General features: G+C 34.6%; 1 protein-coding gene across 1 annotated transcript in view; it reads left to right on the forward strand.

The window, feature by feature from the left end:
- Positions 1-7075: 7075 nt before the first annotated feature.
- The window catches only part of LOC124359741 (shootin-1-like), a 66151-nt gene continuing 49564 nt past the window's right edge, over positions 7076-23662 (forward strand). Inside the window, exon 1 of the mRNA XM_046812739.1 lies at positions 7076-7221. The gene's annotated coding sequence lies outside the window, so the exon portion shown is untranslated. The remainder of the gene's footprint in view (positions 7222-23662) is intronic.

A 23662-nucleotide genomic window follows, 5' to 3' on the forward strand; every position in this document is an offset into this window, starting at 1 on the left:
GGTGGGGTCAGGCATTTCGACTTCGTTGTCGTCATCATCCTCGCCGTCCTCGACTACACTGTCTTTCTACACTCGTGTCCTTGGAAAACGGATGCAATAATGTCTGCATCGCTTAATTGGCCGCAAGTAGCAAGCTCGTCATCGACGACGGCCACAAAGTATTCGAAAGACAGCCCTTCCAAAAGTAAGGGCCTGAGTCACTTGTCTCCACAGTACAGGACTAGCAAGTTCACCGTTTTCCGTTTCAACAATTGAACAGTCTTCTACAAACACTTTCCTCTTCTTCCTCAACTTGCTGTTTAAAGCCACTTTTCTTGAAGCAGTTCTTTATAGTATTTTCGGTAACATTGTTCCACGCCTTAGAAGCCATCCACATTGCATCAAGTATGCTTATTTTTGTAGGGTTCTTGTCCTCGAGGTCACGAAAGAAGAGGCGTACAACTTCCTTCCGGTAATGAACTTTAAAGTTCTTAATTATTCCTTGATGCAATGGCTGTAGCTTGGATGTGGTGTTTGGAGGTAAGAACTCGATTTTTACGTTTTTCATTTTTGGGATGTCACCGTGAGCTGTAGCGTTGTCAATAAACAAAAGTATTTTTTTCTTCTTTTTCTTCATTTGTCTGTCCAATCCGTTAGCCATTTCTCAAAAACCCCTGAGTCCATCCATGACTTTTTGTTTGATGTGTAGTCCATTGGAAAGCTTTGAACCCCTTTGAAACACACCTTGGATTTTTAGATTTTCCTATCATCAATGGTTTAAGCTTCACGGTGCCAATTTGATTTGTTCCAAGCAGCAATGTAACTCTTTGTTTACTATTCTTACCTCGTGGCAAGTGTCACCTTTAAAAGTTAAAGTTTTGTCAGGAAGACACTGGTAAAAAAAGACCTGTTTCGTCGGCATTAAAAATATCGTCAGGTTTGTATCCCTTGACAAGATCAGGCAGTTTTTGCGACCATTCTGTGCAAACATTGTCATCGACACTCGCACTTTCGCCAGTCACCTTTTTGAAAATCACTTCATTTCTTTTTTTAAAGTTTTGGAGGCCAACCGTTGCTTGCTCGAAAGTCAGGTTTATTTTAACTGCGCAGCAAACTGTGCTGCTTTTTCTTTTAAAATTGGGCCACTTACAGGAAGGTTTTTATCACGGCACTGTTTTAACCACTGATAAACACTTTCATCTACATCCTTGAATTCAGGTCTTTTTATTCTCTTGCACGAAGTTCCTTGGCGTTCAAATTTTTTCTCTATTTTTCAATATGGTCGAGAGAGTATTCGCTGGTATACCAAACTCCTTTGCAATGTCACTTTTTTTCTTATTCCGGCGTCCGCAGTCTCTATAAGTTTAACTTTATCTTGATAAGATAAAGTTTTCCGTTTTGCCATCGCACCTTTAAACAAAAACAGTGTCACAGTTGAAAATCTGCCAGTCGCACAATAATTCACTAAGATAACCTCAACTCGCACTAATCGCCGCGGTAACGTCCAAATTAAACTGAGGGTGGAGTGGTGATCCACCACTGGAGTCTACAGAAAACAAAGGAGTGTCGGTGGTGGGGGTTTCAAGTCTCGACATGAAAAATTCGGTATCTACTCTACTTTGATGGTTGTTCGTTTGCACAACACGACAATACAGTACTAAAGTTCGTTTCGTTGATAAACTAAAACTTCGATATGTTGAGGTAATTATAAGAAAACTTCGATATATAGAGGTAAAAAATAGGCAAAATTATTGGTGAAAATTCGATATATTGAGATTATTTACTTGAAATCTTCGATATGTAGAGGTAACATTAGCATTGAAGTAAATGGGACATTCAAGGGGAATGACAAAACTTCGATTTATCGAGGAATTCGATATATTGAGGTTCGATATATCAAGGTCCTACTGTATACATGTGAAAGAGGGACTAAAATACTACTTTTTTACATAATCACCTTACAAATTCAGGGACTTATCGTAGCGATGGAAAGGCTTTTGAAATTCCTGTGTCATAGAATTCAGCTGCTTGTGATCTCAGCCACTCAATGATGCGTACCTGGAGCTTCTCATTGTTGTCAAAAAGCTGTGTTGCTAGCTAAATCTTCATTTTCAAGAACAAGTGATAATCACTTGGATCAAGATCAGGGCTGTATCTAGATCAGGGGAGATGAGGAAAAACTTCCCAGTTGAACGAGTTCTTGCTTATGGTTCGCCGTGTGAAGTCGGGCATTGTCATGCAAAAGCAAAATTTTTGTTGACAATTTTCCTCGGCACTTGTTTTGTACAGCTCTCCTAAGGTTTTGTAATGTTTGGCAGTACCGCTCAAGTTTATTGTTGCACCACGCTCGAGATAATCAATGAGAAGAACACCTTGCCTGACCCAGTACACTGTTGTCATGATCTTCATTGCCGACAAATTTTGCTGACATTTCCTTGGTTTTTTAGGGGAACTTGTGTACCTCCACTCCATGGACTGTAATTTTGTTTCGCAATTCACATTCATCCAGGTTTCATCTACTGTTTCGATTTGATCCAATAGTGCATCATCATGATTGTGATAGGCCTCCAAAAACATCAAAGCTGTCCGTATTCGTTATTCTCCTTGGTGATCTGTAAGCATTTTTGGTACCTATCTTGCACAAAACTTGTGCAAGCCTAGCTTCTGTGAAATAATTTCAAAAAATAAAGTCCGTGTAGCACACATTTCAAATTTTAATTTTAAAAAATCTGGCAGCGTGGAATGTTGCTGTTGTGGAATGCTGCTAGAAAAAATGCCATATCTGCTCTCTGATGTTAAGTATCCATGTTAGGATAGAATACATAAACGGAGGCCATGTGGTAAGAAATCACAAAATTCTACACTATCCCTACAGCATAATAGAAGAAACCCCCAACTCTGCACTCTATATTATTTAGGTGCTTCAGGATGGAATATATTAAGCCTCCAAATTGGGGTCTTCTGATAAAAAAATCATGAGACTCTATAAATCAATCTTAAAATCCTTAGCTGACATTAGAAGAAATCCGTATATCTACAGTCTAAACAGAGTTCATGTGGTAAGATATTGTAAATTTCTAAACCAACCTTGAAATCTGTGAGGTAAATAATGAACATTGGCAGAAACTCCTTTTCTGCACTCTATATTATTTAATTGTTTAAGGATGGAATGGAGTATACTTGGCTTTCAAATTGAGGTCTTCCAATTTAAAATTTTAAATCATCCTTATAATTCTTGAGGTAAGTAACGAATATTGTCAGAATCACTGTCTCTGCACTCTTACGTTAAGTAACCACTTTAAGATGGAATTCGTTTGGACTCCAAACGGAGGTCATGCGGTAAGAAGTTATTAAATCATGTCATTCTTAAAATCTTTGAATGAAGTAACGAACATTGGCAGAAACCCCCCCATCTATGTACTCTACATTAGTTATTTGATTCTGGATGGTGTGACTATATGGAAATGGAGGTCTTCCCACGAAATTTAATATAAATAAACCTTAATAAGACCATTATCATGAACAATTAATAAGTTGTGGTAGAGTTTTTTTAACCTTTAAAGTGCTGTTGTTTCTGTACATGTAATTTGTAACAATATTATAGTTGTTTATTTATTTAAAAATGAAAAATAATAAATGTGTTTTTATATATTAATATAATGTATAAGAACTATGTTGGGCATAAACTCATTTGTAAATGGGTAATGGATAAATATAGTTTATGCTTTTTCCAAATGGTCCAAGAATGTATTGTATGACTGAGCTTCTTTTTAACGTATCTTAATTATATTTAACCAATGCTCAAATTTACAGATGGAAATATAACAATTACATTTTTATTTTAAAACTTGTCTTTTGGCTGATTTGAATAGCACATAAGAAGCTATCATTAATATAACTCTATAACAACTTTGAGTATTTAGTTTATAATTAATGTACAATATATTGGCTCCAAACTTTATAAATGAAAAAATATGGCCCTTTTGTATTAAAAAAATTATTCTAGAACTAATAAAGCTGCAGATACCAAATTCAGATTTGCACTAGGTTATGACAAAAAGAAGAAAATTCAACAAAGTAATTGTGTTATTATTTGCTTCAATATTATTAAAATGCCCATTGAAAATTTTAAAGTCAAGTAAATAAAAAACAAGTATAGTTACAAAAAGTTTACAGAATACCATCTATTTTGAAATTTTTTATTACAATTCCAGTACTTTGGTCAACAAAATCCTTCTACGCATAAACAAGCATGGTCACTGTCAAGGTTCACTTACATGAGCTGGGAGCAACAAACATTGTCAGTTAAGAGGCATCAGGTGTATTGCTATGCTTAACAATTTACTAATAATATGACTAAGGCAGTTCAACAACTAACACATATTTAGGGGATATATTATTTTAATTTAATATAAAAGTCCCCTGCATACTATCATCAACAAACATGAACAGGCATATTTTAAAACACTTTAGTGACATTTCTACATTTTTGTAACATAGCAATAATTTTGTTACAAATAAAAAACAAGTTAAATTGGCTTTAATAGTTAAACACTTAATATTTATTTTTATCTTGATAAATTTGTGATGGATGTTTTGGACTTTGGCACAAAAAGAGTTAATCATCTTTAGATAAGATGGATTTCCTAATCACAGTTGTCTTCTGAAATGCCTAAATTTATGTATTACAATTGGAAGTCTATTAAAAAAAAAAAAACTGTTAATATCCAATTCTCTTTCTTCATTAACCATGTGGGTATTAACATCCGGATATTTGGGCGTGTGATGAAATACCAAATAATACTAATATCCAGAGGACATTCCCATTTTTTTCTTTTTTACTTTTAAATTACATTAATTGAAAAAAACACACATTTCTAATAGTATTTTATATGTTTTCCACTGACATTTATGATTGCACATTTATGATTGCAAATACACTGCAAGTTATCAAATAAAAAATGTATAAAAATCAAACAAGCACAATGTTTTACAAATTGCAATAAAAATATTATTTTTATTGTAAACTACATAAATATTTGTGACTGTATACAGTTTTATCTGTAGTGTTCAGTGAACTAAAACATTTTGAATCTGGAATTTGCGTAAAGAATGTTTTTTCTATTCAAAGAAAAAAATATTTTTTGTTTTTATAACTACACTTTTATTGTTATTTTTAATTTTTGCATTTTTCCATAAACAGATTTTATGTTTTCTGTAACAAAATGTTTTAATGTGCAATTAAAAATCCATAACTTTTTACAAAAAATGAAGGAGTTAACAGGCAAAAATGTAAAATAGTGTACAACAGCCTAGGTATACAAGAGTCTGGTATTATTTGGTAACCCCTTGGTAAAATATCCAGGGTTCCTTAGGTATAAAGAACAATTTTGATCTTTTACCCAAAGGCTAAAAACGTTTAAAATAGTTATGTAACAATATGATTTATTGAAGTGAAAACTTCTTTAGGCGCGTTGAGCGTTTTGGTAGAGGGTAAAATCCTCGGTTCGCGTACACTTTACGAAAGAACCAAGTTAATTTAACTAATTTATTAGTTTTAAAAATATTGTGGGTTTAATTGTTATTGCAATTATATACTTTATCCGTAGCAATAACTGTATTATTTACAACGGTGTTCAACTCACTGTTGTTCACTCGGTGTTTACTCACTTGTATTCTATGTTTAACTAACTATTAATTATACAGATAAATGAATACTGAAAACAACGAATATATTTTTAAACATTTTTAATATTTGTACGAATATTTGTATTTAAAATTTAGCATTATTCATTTTAATTATGTTTTTAATATTTAACCTCTTCATCATGAAATGAGTATTATTACGGTATAAGATTTATCTTACTAGCGTGGTAAAATAGATTTCTAGTTATTTGATAATATTTTTTCGTGGATTTTAAAATTGGAAAATTAAAAAATGTTATAATAATTTTAGATTTTATGAAATATGTTCATTTATTGTTTTTATTAAGATATTGTTAAGATAATTATATATTAATTATTTTTTCAACCACTTTGTATTTATATTTTGTTCATGATTTGTTTAACCCATCATATGTAACTATTAAATAAAACATAAAAAATTCATATAATTTTTGCATATAGTTTTAATTACTCTCAACTTAATAGTTCCGTTTTCACTTCTATCGGCAGTCCCACGACTGCTACTGTTTTTTTTTTTTTAGCTATTAACACTGTGTCATAGCGTAAAAATAGTCACATATTGACAGTGCAGTGGAGATTTCTTCGGTCAGTTTTTTAATTTTTGTTTTTCCTTTTAATATACATGTTTATTGAATAGTAAAATAAATTTCCTTGGTATTATATTATGGTTTATGCATTAATATATTTAATATACTCATTAAAGTAAGTAAATTAAATAACCTTGTTATTATAAGTTTCAATTAGTAACACAACATGCACAGGCGGGGATCTCACATCTTTAATATTCTCAACGTCAAAATCATCTTCTTTACTGTCGTGCTTTAATTCTAGAACTAAATTTCTAAAATTCTAGAAATAAGGATTTCATCTCTTTCTAATTTCGTGTTAATTTAAAATAAAAATACCTGGAAACTTGTTAAATAACTTAAAAGAATGTACACAAAGAAAAACGTTACACTATAAAACGTATGATGGGGAAACCCCTCTACACAATTGAAATGCTCAAGGTGAACTGAAACTGTAATAGAGGTGCACATGATGGGTAGAAGAAAGATATCCTAAAGGTACATCCAAAAATAAATACTAAATCTGACCCAATACACAATACAACATCGGGAATCCTCTCCTGGCATGTTACTAGTGTTTGGACCCACATAATTGTTGTTTATTGATACCATCTTATTCTTGCAGTGATGGTTGGTATGACAGTTGGCACCTAGTTCACATTGAAGGGAATAGTGCTAGTAAAAGTAAAAGTACCACTCAATGAAGTGTTGGGCGTGCCGCATTATGCAATAAGCTATGGTGTCTGAGTAGCCACTAACAATTAAAACAAACAATGGCTTGTTTATTGTTGCGTTACCTTGGCAACGCGGTCTGCCGCATACACCGCGCATGCGCTCTGCCACTGTTGAAACAGCTGTTTACGTCACCTAACCTAGCTAGTCACGGCAGTGTCAGTCGGTTCACGATTCCAGCTGCGTTAGTGGATATTTCTAGAGTAGTGCTGCTAGTAAATAGGTTGTGCTTCGATATATTGCGGGCGAAGAGTATCTTGTAAGTTGCAAAATAATTTATAATTCATATTATTGATAACTATTAATTTTGTTTCTGTTAGAAGTCGTGTTGCATTAAAAACAATAGGTTCTTGCGATTATTGGTATTCTTGGATAAATTATGTTTAAAAAATAAAATAAGCTAATTAAATATATCTATTCAAAAAGTTAGACCGTACAATAATTAACGCGGATTGTTATTTAATTTTAACAAATTATGTAACGTAGGACTTATTTAACAAGAATTGTAAGTTTTGTTAGTTGTTATTTTATATTTTTTGCGCGGTAATGTATGAATTTGTAGGATATATCTCGTTTTTGGTACTTTTTAAATCGTATATTCAATTATTTTTGACAAAGTAGTGTTTAGCTCACGCTTTATTATTATTATAAAGTTAAAAATCGTGTACTATATTTATGCGCATGTGAAATATCTCGTTGACTCTTTACATTAAGAAATGCGAAAAGATAATAACAAACCCTATATATCGGTTTAGCCGTCATCAGGATATAACAAATTAAATAAAATATTACATAGGGCTATAACAGTACAAGACAAACATCAACCCAGAAAAATATTACATACACTATTTTTATTGATTTTAAACACTTCGGTTTATGTCAAAATTGTGTAGTAGACATACCCCTTAGATAAAATATTCTCGAATATTCGCCCTTTTAATCGTTGGTTCTGCGTGGAAAGTTTTATGTTATAAAGAACCTAAATTTGCACATTTCTTTGACAGATGCAAACGATTAAATCATTAGTGATGTAAATTCTCAAGACCTGTCATGATAGGTGGAATTTTCTAGGGAAGCCTCGCAAAAGATGATCCATTTACGAAATATTAGAGGCGATAATATGAGAAGAGGCAGGCCCCTAAATAGCTACCTCTACCTGAATGAATGACATATCTTCAAGCCTGCCATTTATTCTACAGTGTTTGAAGAGGTTTTTGTACCCTGTAATATTTAAAATCTAAACGACAATGCAATATATCAAGAACATTTAGTGCATGTTTAATAATAACAGTTCTCCTACTGATGTATATGTATCAATAGAATAAAATCGATATTTTCCCGCAGAAAAACTGATACGACCTCCATTTAACATTTTGGTAGATGATTATTATTAAATATTGGATGAGTGTTTAAAACTGGACTTTCATGCGTTCATTGTAATAGAAACTGAGCTTACAAGTGGCTTTTTGTAATGTAATTGTATGAACTTGTTTTTATAGTACCGTTTTTTCAATCAAATTTTAATGATGTCAATTCAATATAATATGTAACTTAATTTCAAAACTCACAAATGATAATAAAAACGCTCTTCTCCAAACCAACAGTTCCAAAATTTCTTCAATTTCCACCTGGTCATAAGCTTACGCTTCTACTATCAAATATTAAACAAATTTAACCTTTGATGAACTTGTTGAAACATTTTAGAGAGAGAGAATTTGTTTTCGAAACATCGTTTGTGGATGGTTAGTATTAAATTTAAAAGGATAATAATAAAAATTATATGCTCCAGAAAATTGTCACATTACAATGGAGTCAGAGTAACTTGAATGCAGTATAGTGATGCTTGAAGAACCTAAATATTATAAGGGATGCAAGGGTGGGTTTGTCAGCTTCCCCTTCAAGTCGATGGCATTCGAGGTGCTTGTAGATAGCTGAACAATGGCTTGAAAGCAACTAATTCTATTTCTGTTTCCTCTCCACGTCGCATCGCGTCTTTATGAGCGTTCGCGTTCACTACAACCTGTAATTTTATATTCAGGTCAAGTGCCGTATCGTAGCATCAACAATTAGAATCCGCTTATAATATCCGGTCAGTGATGTACTTCCGGTCAGGCTCCTCTAAGAAGAACCTCTCATTAGTGAGAGTTATCAGCGGCAGTAAAGTTTTTATTACGGTAATTAAGCGATAACCTGATGAAATTCGGCAATGAAGAGATCATACGTTAGATCATGTAAAATAATGTTTGGTTGGCAAATTGAACTACTATCCACGATATTAAAAGATGACTAAGATTATTTGTCTGAAGTTTTTTACAATGGTGAGATTGTGAAGAAAACATGATTTTTCCGGACAAATGTGATTGTTCAGTGATAGAAAAAACAGTAACATTACGTTTCGAGATCTGAAATCTCTTCCTCAGATGAATAACTAACCTAACACAAAACTACAATCTAGATTAAAATAAACAAAAAATACATGAGCGCTGTGATACGCATGAATCGAGGCTTCATACATTAGATTGGCAGACCAACTGATCAGTGGAAATTAGGCTGTTTTGCAGATTTAAAAAAATGAACTACCAATGATAACTAAAGTATCAAACATATTAGAGATTTGAAATAAACCAATGTGGAGTCACAATATGGTTTTAAGAAGTTAATTCAGAATGCACCATAATAAAATAAAGCCTACCCCAATTCCCTCCTTTTTGTCGCCTTCTTGGTTCTGTAGTGAAGATTGCCATTTACTATTGGCCTCTGGTCAGTCCTAGGTGGTTGGTCGGCAAATGCAAAGTTATTATGCCCTATACTATGTAGTTCAGTTTTAATAATTAGTGTTATTTTGTTTTTATTAAGTGTATGTTTTAGAGTTGGTTGAGTTGGCACACAACATGGTGATCGTGATTCCTGACCTATGTGTGTCACAACGATGATTGTTTATTTAGCCAAGTTTGTAGTTGTGTTCGCCTGAGGAAAAGATCACATTACAGATCTCGAAACGTAGTGTTACTGATATTTTGAATCTTGGTAAATGTCCAGGAAATAATGTTTTCTTCATGTAGATGTGAAAAAATAGAATAAGAAGCACAGACGGTTTCTTGTTCAGTATTCCAAAATAGTGAACGATTATTTAACATAATATTTAACATTTAAACGGAATTATGTAATACGTATTGATGGAAAGAGAATTATTGCAACTTCTTGGCGCGTTTCTTTCTATTAGTTATCAAACAAAACTTGTGTATGCTATTATTTCACTGCTTCAATCAATATATCTGGAAATAACTAAACGTCTGCTTTTATGTAAAATAAAACAGTATTTATTGATTTATTCTTTTACATTTACCAGAGTTGGTTTGTGACTATAGTTTCTTATTTTGAGTAATCGAAATTAATTTCATTTTATATTATGGGACGGTACATTTACTGTAACTAAAGGAACACCAACGGAGAGCCACTGATAATTTAACAAACTATTCGCTTTTTGACTACAATTTGAGGAAACAAGTGAAATTCTTATACGGCATTTGTTGTATGTCTCCTAAAGAAGGACACACTATAAATTTAGATTCATAAGTTTATAATTAAAGGCGTAATGAATTATTTTGTAAACTCTTACGAAATCGGTTGTTAGTTTAATTTATTATTAGTATATAATTTCGAGATTTTGAAAATACTGTATGATACTGTATGTACTGGTTGAGAATAGGCCTACTGATTAGGATTCGTACTAATTCAATTTTTCAACATCTAATAAATAGAAGATAAACCAAAATAGTTTTAGGTGATTATTACAACGGGTGAGCAGTGGCTGCTTCCTGGGCTGGGAGTACAGTCTGTCTTCAAGCGACAATTTTGGTCGATCGTCATCGTTCCACAGAGGTTTATTCTTAGGCTTCCAAGATATTAAAGCTTCCACAGAGATTAGGCTGCAACCGTATAATTGCCATGTGATGGGACTAATATGGGCTCAAATTAAAGGACATGTCGCAAACCACACAAAGAAAATTATTGATAACGCTTGGGCTAACAAATGATTGCTTGGGGAGGCAATAGAGAGACTAATAATTCAACTGGGGGGGGCAGCAGTTCGTCGAAAGAATGTGACAGTGAATATGTGGTGGACAGTGCAAATATACTGATAAAAAAGACGATGATGTTATGCAGGGTTGTTGGCCGCTTCGCTTTAAGGAATACTAACTTCCTTCCAATTATCCGTAACGAAATCTCTCAATTTTTAGCATTTCGTTCTTTAAGAAACATACTAAAAATGCTGTGTACGAATTTCGTACTGTTATAATGTTTTGAATAATGAGGAGTAAAGTGAAGAAAGCTTAAATTTAAAACAGAAAACTGTGTTTTTCTCCATATTTTTGGTTATCGATTAAAAAAAAAAAAAATACTATAAACTATTTTTCTTTCGGTCCAATACATGGATGGATAATATCCAAACAGTAAACAATTGTTTCCGATGTAATATATGTGTATATTTTAATGTAGTAAACGTTTGAAGTGAGATTTTGGCGTGTGAGAGAGGTCGCCGAGATCCGGCTCCGTCAGGGATCTTCTTTAGAAAAAAACAAACTATAACCATAAACTTTATCTATTTGATACATTTTTCTTTTTAAAATAATCATATGGCTTTGTCACATTATATTAAAAGTGCTTTCTGAAGGCTGCTAAAGGTATGGACTGTTTGCCAAACTGTTGGATTTGGAAATGTTTTGTCCAAGTTTCTTAAAGATTTTGATATGAAAGAATGGTTGATACTCAAAAGAATAATGCCTTGTAAGCGAGTAGAAAGTCAGTAGGAATGCAGAGAATACTGAAACTGAAAGGGATTATTCGAATAATTCTTATTTAAAATTACATTAATTTACCCTAACAACGGACATAAAATGATCCAAAAGAATTTGCTGGTGATTACGCGCCAAATCAGTCCAACAACCCATGTGTTCAAGACAATAAATTGTTAGCCTCACAAGGGAACGACCGGGAAACCAGTCAGAAACCATAAAATATTGATGGTTTCCTGCGCTACGACCGCATGCGGGTTTACAGCATGAGGTCAGCAGTATACAGTCCACTTCGGACACGGCAGTTGGAGTGGCGAGAATGTAAAACTTAGTATCAAGTACTGAAATATCTAATCATCAACATATGTTTCCTTTTCTTGACTTTTACGCTTTGAAATTAAGACACGATGGAGTTTGTGTATGTTACATACAAACTGTGTGTAAATAGTTCAATCATGAATCAGATAATTGACGAATATAATCATTACTGTTGTTTACATTTCAGAATATATTATATTTAAGTTTAACTGTATATGTTAATGAACTATCATAGTGGATTTCAATCGGTGGTACGCGAACCTTTGGGTTACGTGACAATTTCTAGGGTGTACGCAGAAGGGTTTATATAGTCACATAAGGTTAGAATCTAAAGATTGTCGATGTGTTTAGTTGACTCAAATGAGCACTTTACTTCTGGGGCAGCATTTTGAAGAGTCTTGTTGTTTCTAGGGTTAATAACAAAGTGTATTTCTTAAGAAGGGGTACACAACAGTTTTACTCATTAAAGGTGGTACCCCACACTGACTATCACATGCGAGTTCACAGTCAGTAATGTTTCCCAGGGCACCTTTTGAGCTGCTGTGAGTCCAGTATCTGAAACCACGATATAAAAATCCTTGGTTCAAATCCTGTGGAAGCTTCCAGTAAATTTTGTAATCTATTACATTTAAACGCATGTAGTAAAATGGCAAACGCAGCTGCAAAATGTATGCCATCATATGCCAGCTACAGCCGTCTTCCCGAGAAGCGGCGAAACAGACGAAGAAGATAATGACACAGTAGTGATAAGGTTAGTCCTGGTCACTCACGCTACGTCTGGCGATCTGTGGCCTGTGGACGTATCGTTTACACCGGCTCTGCCTGTCTAAGTGGGAGTTAATCACACCGTAACGGGCCTGTTAGTGTTAAATTACCTCCCTGCCTTCCAGCTCTCGACTGCGTGTTGTCATCGACTAAAGTTCTACCTACCATGAACTACAAGGACCGAGAGCACGGATCTCTTCTTCCCTTGGGACTTCCTTCTACCAAAGTTGTGTTCTTCATGGCGTTCAGAGTTTTATATAGTCTGCATGGTGTACTCAGTTTTCTCCATTTGTGTATATTCTGAGTCGCTCTTTATACGAAGTGTGTTCTTCATGGCGTTCAGAGTTTTATATAGTCTGCATGGTGTACTCAGTTTTCTCCATTTGTGTATATTCTGAGTCGCTCTTTATACGAAGTGTGTTCTTCATGGCGTTCAGAGTTTTATATAGTCTGCATGGTGTACTCAGTTTTATATAGTCTGCATGGTGTACTCAGTTTTATATAGTCTGCATGGTGTACTCAGTTTCCTCCATTTGTGTATATTCTGAGTCGCTCTTTATACGAAGTGTGTTCTTCATGGCGTTCAGAGTTTTATATAGTCTGCATGGTGTACTCAGTTTTATATAGTCTGCATGGTGTACTCAGTTTCCTCCATTTGTGTATATTCTGAGTCGCTCTTTATACGAAGTGTGTTCTTCATGGCGTTCAGAGTTTTATATAGTCTGCATGGTGTACTCAGTTTTCTCCATTTGTGTATATTCTGAGTCGCTCTTTATACGAAGTGTGTTCTTCATGGCGTTCAGAGTTTTATATAGTCTGCATGGTGTACTCAGTTTTCTCCATTTGTGTATATTCTGAGTCGCTCTTTATACGAAGTGTGTTCTTCCTTAGACGTCCTTGGCCTGCGGTGGAATTCTCAACTCAAAACATCTGTATGGTGACAGTTACAAAAACCGTATAATACCGTCAAGAAATACAATTCGTAATAGGTATAACATAAAATTTCTTAGAAGGTAAAAATAAATGTTCCTTAATTACTAGTTATTAATTATAATACAGATGCAACTTAGTTGTCCTCCTCATCCTACACACTGTACAAATATCTCTCTTTGTTAGCTGTGTTAATCCCCGATGCTGTAACAACACCACCGCAAAAGATTTCAGCATTCTCTTTACCTGATTAAAGCCTGATTCAATTATAATGAAGATGATGCTTTAAGAAAGAAGTTCTGTGTTTGGGGATGGAAATGTTGCAATTTTCCGGGGGATTGTAATTATTGTGTGTCGGTAGGCCTGGTTTGAACAAGACCATATTAATGTGGACAAATGTAACAACATGTACAATATAAATGGATGGGTAGGTTACAATTTTATTTTCCTTACAAAAAGGTTAGCATGAAGTACACTGCGACTTTTTAAAGATGGCCTTCACTTTTTTCTTTTGGAGCCTGAATATCAGTTTAATTCTAGTGTACTTAGAGCCCCAAATTTCAACCGCATGTGATAGAAATGGATATATACTGCCATAATAAGCCGCTAACATTACTTCAATGTCAGTAAAAGCATACAAGGGCCTCAGTACAAGATTCCCGAGGTGATCCTCATACAGACAGCGTCAAATTGAGAGGCAATATTCAGGTTTCTGCCGATGAAGATCCCAATGAACTTAACACAATGATAGAAAGAGACATCATCTTATCCAATTTTGAACCTCCTGAAACCATCATCGACAGAACCCACAATCTCGAAATCAATAAATAATATTAGTTTTGTCGCCGTTCCAATGCAGACGATTGCTCCGGAACCACTGCACCGAGACACTCGTCCTCTCATAGATCGTCACTTCAAGTTCATCATTTTTTTGCTGATACTGAAAACTAAGTATCGTCCACAAACAGACAAACATTTCCTCTCGTTACCTGCTTAGATAGAGCAATGACAAAAGGAGGAAGAGGGATGGGTCCGAGCACCAACCCTTGGGGAACTCCCCTAGAGACCACCATCCTTGATGACTGGACTGACCCAAGACATTCCTCATTATCAACGTAAGGTATCCGTACATTTGAATTCCCTAGCCACGATAGCTAGCTATCCAAGAATGAGACACCGCCCGAAATCCCAAGCCCGACAGTTTTCCAAGAAGAATCTTGTGACTTATCGTGATCATAGCTGTATCTGGGGGCATTTTGAGGTACTATTGTCATATTTTGAGGAATTCCCTGGGGATGGCACAAATACGGTAAAAGTAAGTATTATATTACATTCAACAGTTGAGTAAGAAATGCGGTGGACACAAATAGATAAAGCGTCTTTCTCACCACGCTCTTTTTCTATTCCGTTGTTTAATTCAGATTAAAAAAGGAAGACATTATTTTGTTCTATATCTATGTTATATCTATTGTTGCAAGTGTTATCAATTGCTCGAAAATTAATACAACTGCGTACACGTAATATTTTTAAATACGTAATTCACAAAACATTGGAATATTTGATACATATATACAGTTGGAGAGTATAGTCTGTACAGTACTGGCATACTTCTCAATATATTCATTTATTTATCCTGTTCCTGGACATACTATAAAATACATAGAATAAATAAGTGGAAAGCGTACATCCCAATATAACGCACTCTATTAACCTGATTTCCATTTCAATTCCATTCAACAGGTTAAGTGTAAAAAAGAAGCTAAGGGTCATAAATGTATTTTATAAAATAAAGAGCCTTGCACTGCTTCGATAAAGCTTCGCATCGAAATACGACATTGGGGGTTCTCTAATGTAATCGCACCAAAAACAATCAACATAGTGTGTCGTGACACCTCATCAGCAAAGTTCAACAGTTGGTATGATTATGTTGTGACAGTCAGCTGATTTCACGGAACGCTTGAGTCAGCTGTTTACTCCAGTGTCTATGACGTGTCTATGCCATCTTGAATCTTGTGCTTAGTCGGGTGTCAAGGAATTAGCGTGGGTCTGTAAGCTATTGCCATGTAACATTATCGCCGTACTTCTTGTCACGCTGCCCACAATGATATTGGTATCTCATAAAAAAGTTTGTCGCAATGCAATGGACATAAAGAAGGCAGACACTGATTAACACTACCAAATCAAGTCTGCAATCAACGATAAGAGTACAAATATGCATTATAACATCGGATTAATCACATGCATGTGTCACTAATATTTTCTACAAAGGAAGTAACAACTTTGTCGTAGGCTGGATATCTTGAAATGTTTCGTAGTTGTTTCCAATTTTTTTAAAAGGCACCAATCAGTGCTAACGTATTGGGTTAGCCATTATACAGAATTCTAGTGTTCTTGGTATTGTTAAAAATACCAACTCGGGCACTAAAAATATTGTATAAAAAGATAGGTTTCATCTGTCTTAAAGTATTTGAAAAACTATTCTTTTATAAAAGATGTTTTGCTTGAATTTACAACACGTACACTTCGTTGATTCGTATTCGGCAAAATCAACAATTTTGCCCTATCAACAGTTTAAGTGTACTTATTTGTGCCCATTTTGTAAATTAACCTCAATTAATTTCTGACTCAATTTCTTTTACAAAATGTATTACCAACCTATTACATTTTATAAAAAATGGCATATTATACTATCAAAGATGTTGTCAAATAACTTTTATAAAATATTTTACGGTGTAATACGGGCCTAAAATTCAAACACGTACACAACGGTCGGGACACCTTTACAAGACTAGATATCATTCAAGAGGTTAGTTTAGATGTTGGATAGCTGAGAAATCCAAAATCCAATGATATGTAGCCTAACATGATTACAATCTCGCCTGAAGTGCTGGCTGGACTACAGGGTCACAGCACCGGTCCCGCCCAGCCAGTGGGCTGTATTTTATTGTCAACGCCGCGCCGCGCCACAGGTCAAGAGCGGACTCGGCCTATTGTTACTTGTTGCAATAATGTGTTTGTCTGTAAAAATCAGGATCACCTGAACCATTAATCACCGTTAGTGATCGAGGAAGGGACAAATCTCGAGGCTTTTTTTAAATCTCATTTAAGCCTCAGCGTCAGCTATGCCGGCTTCGAAGTGCACTGGTTTTCTATTAAAGTACAAAGTAAATGATTGGACCTCCCCTGGATTTGAACCCGTGATCTCTCGGTTAGAGAGGCGAGACTATAACCATTGGTCTACGGAGGAGGACTAAGACAAGGCTATGTCCAAAGCAATACAAGGTTTCGTTATTTTCTATTATTCCAAGAGTTTATCGATAGTTGTTTTAATACTTTGTCTAACAATTAGGGTAGCGATGCATTGTTTTTGACGACGGAGAATTTGTGAAGATAACAGGATATTTCTGACATCTGTCATTGTTGAGTCTAAGAAAAATATTAACACTACATTTTGAGATCTGCAATCTGATGTCTTCGTCAGGTAAATAACTAAATTAACTCATATGCAACTAACTAGACTATAGTGAATAAGTCATACCAATGCATTACGACACGAAAAAACCAAGTACAAACAAGTAGTGAGTCAACACCATACATACTATCTGTTTATATTTAAATTATTAAGACAATAAACTTGTTTTATTTTATTGATAACTGACAAATTGTACCATCAAGTTTTTAAATCTTTTTTGTTAGTTGTATGGTATTTTTATGAAATTATAATATGCATATATATTTAAAATATGCAACAAATGAAAAATATTTTTTGCAAGATGGCAATCACTTGGCTTTGTTGTCAACATGACATAGGCTACCGCACAAGCTTCTTAGTATAGCCGTTTATATTTTTATACTATACATATACTCTTTACATGTTTACACAATTATGTTTTCTGTACATAAATTATGTATACTTTTTTTAAATATAATTATTTACCATCAGATGTTACAGCGGGCGGCTACAAAGACTTTCAAATAATGCTAGACTGTAATGATTCTTATTTGTAATTGACATATTTTCTACAACACTGGTCACACAACTTGTTAAAGTGGCCAGTTTAATTTCTCAAACGTATATATGCATGCATTGCCATGTTTTTTTTATTAAGAGAAATAAAATTTATTTATTCATATGCAATATATAAATCTTGAAATCACACATCTCTAGATACTTACTACATTAACGCAAACACAGATTCATATTGCATTATAGGAGGACTCAGGGTGGTATTATAATTATAGGACTTCGGAAGGTATTTCTAACACGAAGTAATCTATTAGAGGAGAAGGGTGCTGACATTTCCTTTCAAGAATCAAGATTTTGAAGGATGGGATTAATTTATTAAGCTTGATTGATTTGATAACTATCTACTGGAAGTGATAGCTGTCAGCGACCAATGCTGTTTATAATCTACTCATTAATGGAACAGTTTAAAGACATCAGACTAATTTCACAGCTTAGAGCACTTACTAAAACAATATACATATAAAGCTCACCCTCTCGTTTCCTAGTATCTTTAGAGTTATTTGTTGTGCTATCTATGGTATAAAGATTCTAAATGTTAAGGTAAGTCAACAGTTTAAAAATTTAATTTGGACTCAAAATTTAACTATAAAATATTGTTAATAAATTCTGTCGACGTATGAACAAAGATATGGGTAGTACTGGTGGGTAGCACTTTCGACTTATTGTACAACAACTTTAAAATTATCACATTACAACAATTCAACGTCTTTGTTGTAGGCAATACATTTTAAAGTTGCTATTACATCTGGTCCAGGCTGTACTGTAGAGTTCGGAAAGAATTAATTCCGCACCTTTTTCGTTTCTTCCAGGGCCCATACCCATGTAAGATCTAAGGTTATATACGGACAAACCAATGTCACAAGGACACCATGATGGTGAGTATAATAAATCAACTCATCCAGTTTTATGATTTGACATAATGTCAAGAGTCTGGGTGTCCAGGAGGAATGAGTCACCCACCGCTTTGTCCTGTGGCCTGCGCCTAGATCCAAGTAAGGTCCTTGGTTAGGTTAGGTTAGGTTAGGTTTGGTCTGAGAAACCTTTCAAGGTCGCCAGCCTGACCCGCCACCATGTCTGTATCTGATCTGGTGGCGTTGTGGTCGTCGAAGTGTATTTACATATCAGTAGAATACTGAAACACTTGATCATCTTTTGTCTGCGCGAAGGAGTAAGTCTGCATTGGCTATTTGTGTTCGTGTAAGAATATAGCCTGTAAACATTAGGCTTTCGTTTTTGTGTGCGTACTGATTCTAATACTTTTTTTAAATTTATACAATTCAAAGCATATTAGGAATATCAAATGATTGTACACATAATATTGTTTCAATGGTTTAACATTGTAATAAAATATTTCGTTGTATGTGAATGTATTACAAAATAGCCATAAAAAACTACAGCTCTTTCAAGGTTAAAAATCTCACCAACTTTTTTCATATATTTTCAAGTTATTAATTAGCATAATTGAAAGATATAATATAGTATAATGATGATTATGATATCAGTTAATCTGATCAAATATCGTAATACATCTAGAATTATCTTTAGAAGAAGAACGTTGTAAGGTATATATAAAAAGTGCTGTAGATTAGTGCTGTAGTTTCCGTAGACAACATCCCACAGAACAAGATATGCCAACAACAGGAGTTTCAATTAACCAATTCAGCAAGACATCCCACCAAGTGGGTAGCGGGAGTGTCTGCATTAAAATCGAGAAATGTGTCGCGTTGGTGGGCAAGGGACTGAGGAGCACATGGAGACCAGGAACTGACGTAGTCAGTGTCCTTCACTTTCTGTAAGTTGGCAAACAGACGGCTACTGATCTTGCTATGATACCCTTCTTGCTGAGTGTAGAGCCGTAAGCAGTGGTATAGCGGGAGAGTCTGCCATCAGACCCCCCCTCCCCTCACAGTCGAGGAACTTGTCGCGTTGGTGGGCAAGGGACTGCACATGGAGACCAGGAACTGACGTAGTCAGTGTCCTTCACTTTCTGTAAGTTGGCAAACAGAGACGGCTACTGATCTTGCTATGATACCCTTCTTGCTGAGTGTAGAGCCGTAAGCAGTGGTATAGCGGGAGAGTCTGCCATCAGACCCCCCCTCCCCCTCACAGTCGAGGAACTTGTCGCGTTGGTGGGCAAGGGACTGAGGAGCACATGGAGACCAGGAACTGACGGAGTCGGTGTCCTTCACTTTCTCTACTGTTGTAACACAGTTGCTAAAGATCCTGCTATGATACCTTTTTAGCTGAGCTTAGAGCCACCAGTGGTGTATGTAAAACAGTTTGTGGAGGATTGGATTCGTTTTAGTTTTTGCATAACAATGTAGTGTGCATAGAAATAATTTTTATTTATATTTCAGAAACTCTAAAATGAAAAAATACCACTCGTTTATGTGAATCTCTTATATACGCAGTATAGTATTTTATATATATATATATATATATATATATATATATATATATATATATTAGTCTAGTAAAAGATATAACAAAGTTCTATCTTTACTTCTTTATTTTTAACAATTACTGAACACAAATTTTTCTAACGTTCTATGGGCTTAGTTAATGAAATTAGTCAAACTTAGATAAATACATTCTTGCCAGATTGGAAATTGCACATATACAGATGTGAATTGTTACATGAACTTTAATAACACTGTACAAGGTCTTTACATATCAGTTCGACACTATGAAAGTATGTAAATTCGATTATAATCAAAGCACGCTCTACTTTGCCCTTCAAGTCGTGACCAGGCGTGTAGTGACCACTGATCAGGGAATACCTTCATACTCGCATACGCAACATTTGTGCTTTCCTCACATTTCCCACTATAATTTGTTGTATTTTATATTATTAAATAAAAAACAATCTGATAAGGTCCCAGGCTAAGGTGAAGGTCAAGTTGCTACCTAGTCCTAGTTTCTTCCTTTGCGATGCGAATGCTTATCTCTGTAACTCAGATGGTAGCCATCACGGCGACACGAGGAACAGGGGCGAGGTGGATTGCTTCATAACAAAGTTCCATAAGTTGAACTCAGACAAACAAATATGGACATTTTAAGGTATAGAGCCCAACGAAATAATGCTGACATATCGAGTCAAGGATGTCATAAGAATGTAAAGCTGTGTTTTAACGTTTACAATCTACGCAAAAGGCACTGGCTTAGATTGAGTATAGACTGCATAGAAAAGTTATTGAACTGATGTTAGAGTGTCGCATTGTAGTAAGTATAGGAATGCCCACAGTTGTTCGAGGGCACGTAGAGGGGTAAAGCCTCCAAAAACGTAATTCGGGTAAACGTCCAAAATTATCTCACCTGTTATTGTGCGGCAAACAAGTATTATTTTTCTACTGATTAATTTTCCCTGACAATTTAATGAGGAAAAATCGATTCGTGTAACAGAGATCTTGGTGGAAATTTGGCTTTAAATTGAAATAACCATGTTAAATTAGTGTTACTATCACCATTTCAATCCATAGAAACCCTGCAGTATTTGACAAAAGTAGAAGTATATAATATAATATGTGTCGTATATTTTTCACTTGCACATCGGGGCCGCACCACAGACAATATCAGTCGCGTGTCGTAGAGGTAGTGGCGTACCGTGCCATGCAATCCTCTACAGTCTACAGTATACCGTACTGCACCGTGCCGTGTAATCGATATGTAAGCAACTGTAATTGATAAGGCGGCAAAATATATCAAGCGAATCTATAAAACTAACTCAATGCATGATCAAATCTTTGTACAATTACTGAAAGAACGTTAGCTCAAGAGCTTAGACCTAAATCAGGCAAATTCTGGACTATTATTTACGTACACACATGTAAATGATATAGTTACGATTTTTTCAGAGCCTTTTTATATATTTAAAAAGGAGCACTTTCGTTTCGTTTAACGATAACCATAAATAGTAATGTTGTGATAAGAAAAAATTTCCCAGTAATACTTTACTGTAAGACTTTTTTGCAGATCTTTACATCTTATATTTTCTTTTAAGACATTTATTATATTTATCATCATACAGTAAGTTAGTTTTTTTTTAGCAACATTAACTGAACTAAATGTAACATTATTGTATTCCCATATGTATTTGTTGTGATGTAATCCATAAAAATAAATTATTTTGTAAAACTGAACGTCCAGTATAGAAAAAATAAGTTATGACAAAGCAGAGAAGAACCATTGTGGATAAAAACTAATATTTTACAGTCCAAAATCAATGAAATTTTAGTAAGCAAGGCAAAGGCGTTTTCTTAACTAACTTTTTCCCCTTTTCGGACTTTACCTCTTCTCCGTTGTAAACCACCCATTAATGGGGGGGGGGGGGATTACAAACCTGTTTATACTATTCAAGATTACTATAGCAAAAAATGAAATCGTCTGATTTCTATGCTTACTCTATGTAAGCTACCTTTTCGCTAAATCGACAGAAGTATTACTCCTAAGAAATAGACCGATCTTCTTTAGTGAAGATCGAAATGGGAGGGTATAAAAAGGGTTATAAAGAAATAAAACGATACTTTCTTCTCAAATCATATTTTTTGTAAAACCGACAACCAGACACGTAAATAATGTTATATCAGTGCTAGCTAACCATACAAGTCAAGCTAGGAAAAAATATAGTTTCCAATTTTTTACACTTTTGATATACCCTTCCATTTTGACCCCACAAAAATTAAACTCTATGTGCAAATAAACTATGGGCTCCTGGACTACTAGGTCACTTGGGGTTGTGGCGGGATCTAACGACAACTTGTGTTTGTGAGACCACCTTATCAGTATTAAGTGTTCTACTTATCGCGACTGCACACTGATAGCGAACAGTTCCATTCAATCGTCTGACGATAAGTGTTATAGAGCTCAAAGCAATAACGATTTTATCACTGTGTCAACGTAATATACATGTTCTTGTTTTCGCAACTCTAATGGCAACCCTTACGTAACTCAAGCCTTGTAAATTTGATAAATTAGCCTTACTTGGCTGAGCGCTAGCCTATCACTCGAGAGCCTGGAAGAATTTCATTTCTGGCTCTCTTTGTGCACGATATCTTAAAAACGAAGTGACTTGAGAATGAATTGAACTTGACTCAAGAAACACTTAGTTATCGAAATGGTGTATAGTAGTCCATTTGGCTGAGCGTTAACGAATATTTTTACATTTGTATAATGGGAACGGGAAAATAGTATAATAAATAAATTTGTAAACAAACTGAGTAGGCAACAATAATGAGATGTTTCAACATGTGGCATTTTTATTCATGGAAGTAAATTAAAAAATTATAGAGTGGAAAGTTTATGTTATTATATTAATTGGTGACAAGATTTGATTTCAGCGCATTTTTGTTTTTTAGTACCCTGCTTTAGCTTCCCGGAAGATTTATTATTTAACGCTCCTACGAAACCTAACCTAATGAACAAAAGTTTAGGCATATGTATCATATCTGGAGAAAGATTTCATCTGTAGACTTTTAATGTTGCATGAAACTTTATTTCTACACGGACGAGAATAAGTTGTATGATGGCGAATTTCTAACCATTTGACTGAGTGTTATTGAAGCCTATCATTGAGGAGGCTGAGACAAATTATTTTTGTCTGATTGGCGGATGTAACAATTTATTTTCTGTAGCATTGTCTGTACCTCCAACTATAGGTCTGCAGAAGATCTTAAGAACGAAATGAGATGTATATCTGAAATTTTGCAAGCAGCCTCAGAGAAGCTTGTTACGCGACACGTGGTGTGGCGTAGGCTACTCCTACTTTATAATATATTACATTGAAGTGATTGTTTTCAGTAGTCGGGTTCAAAATAGTTGATAGGAAATACTATTCTAAATAATAATCAATCGATTATAAAATATTA

Source organism: Homalodisca vitripennis, chromosome 4, assembly GCF_021130785.1.
Source record: "Homalodisca vitripennis isolate AUS2020 chromosome 4, UT_GWSS_2.1, whole genome shotgun sequence".
In the NCBI taxonomy this organism is placed as follows: Eukaryota; Metazoa; Arthropoda; class Insecta; order Hemiptera; family Cicadellidae; genus Homalodisca; species Homalodisca vitripennis.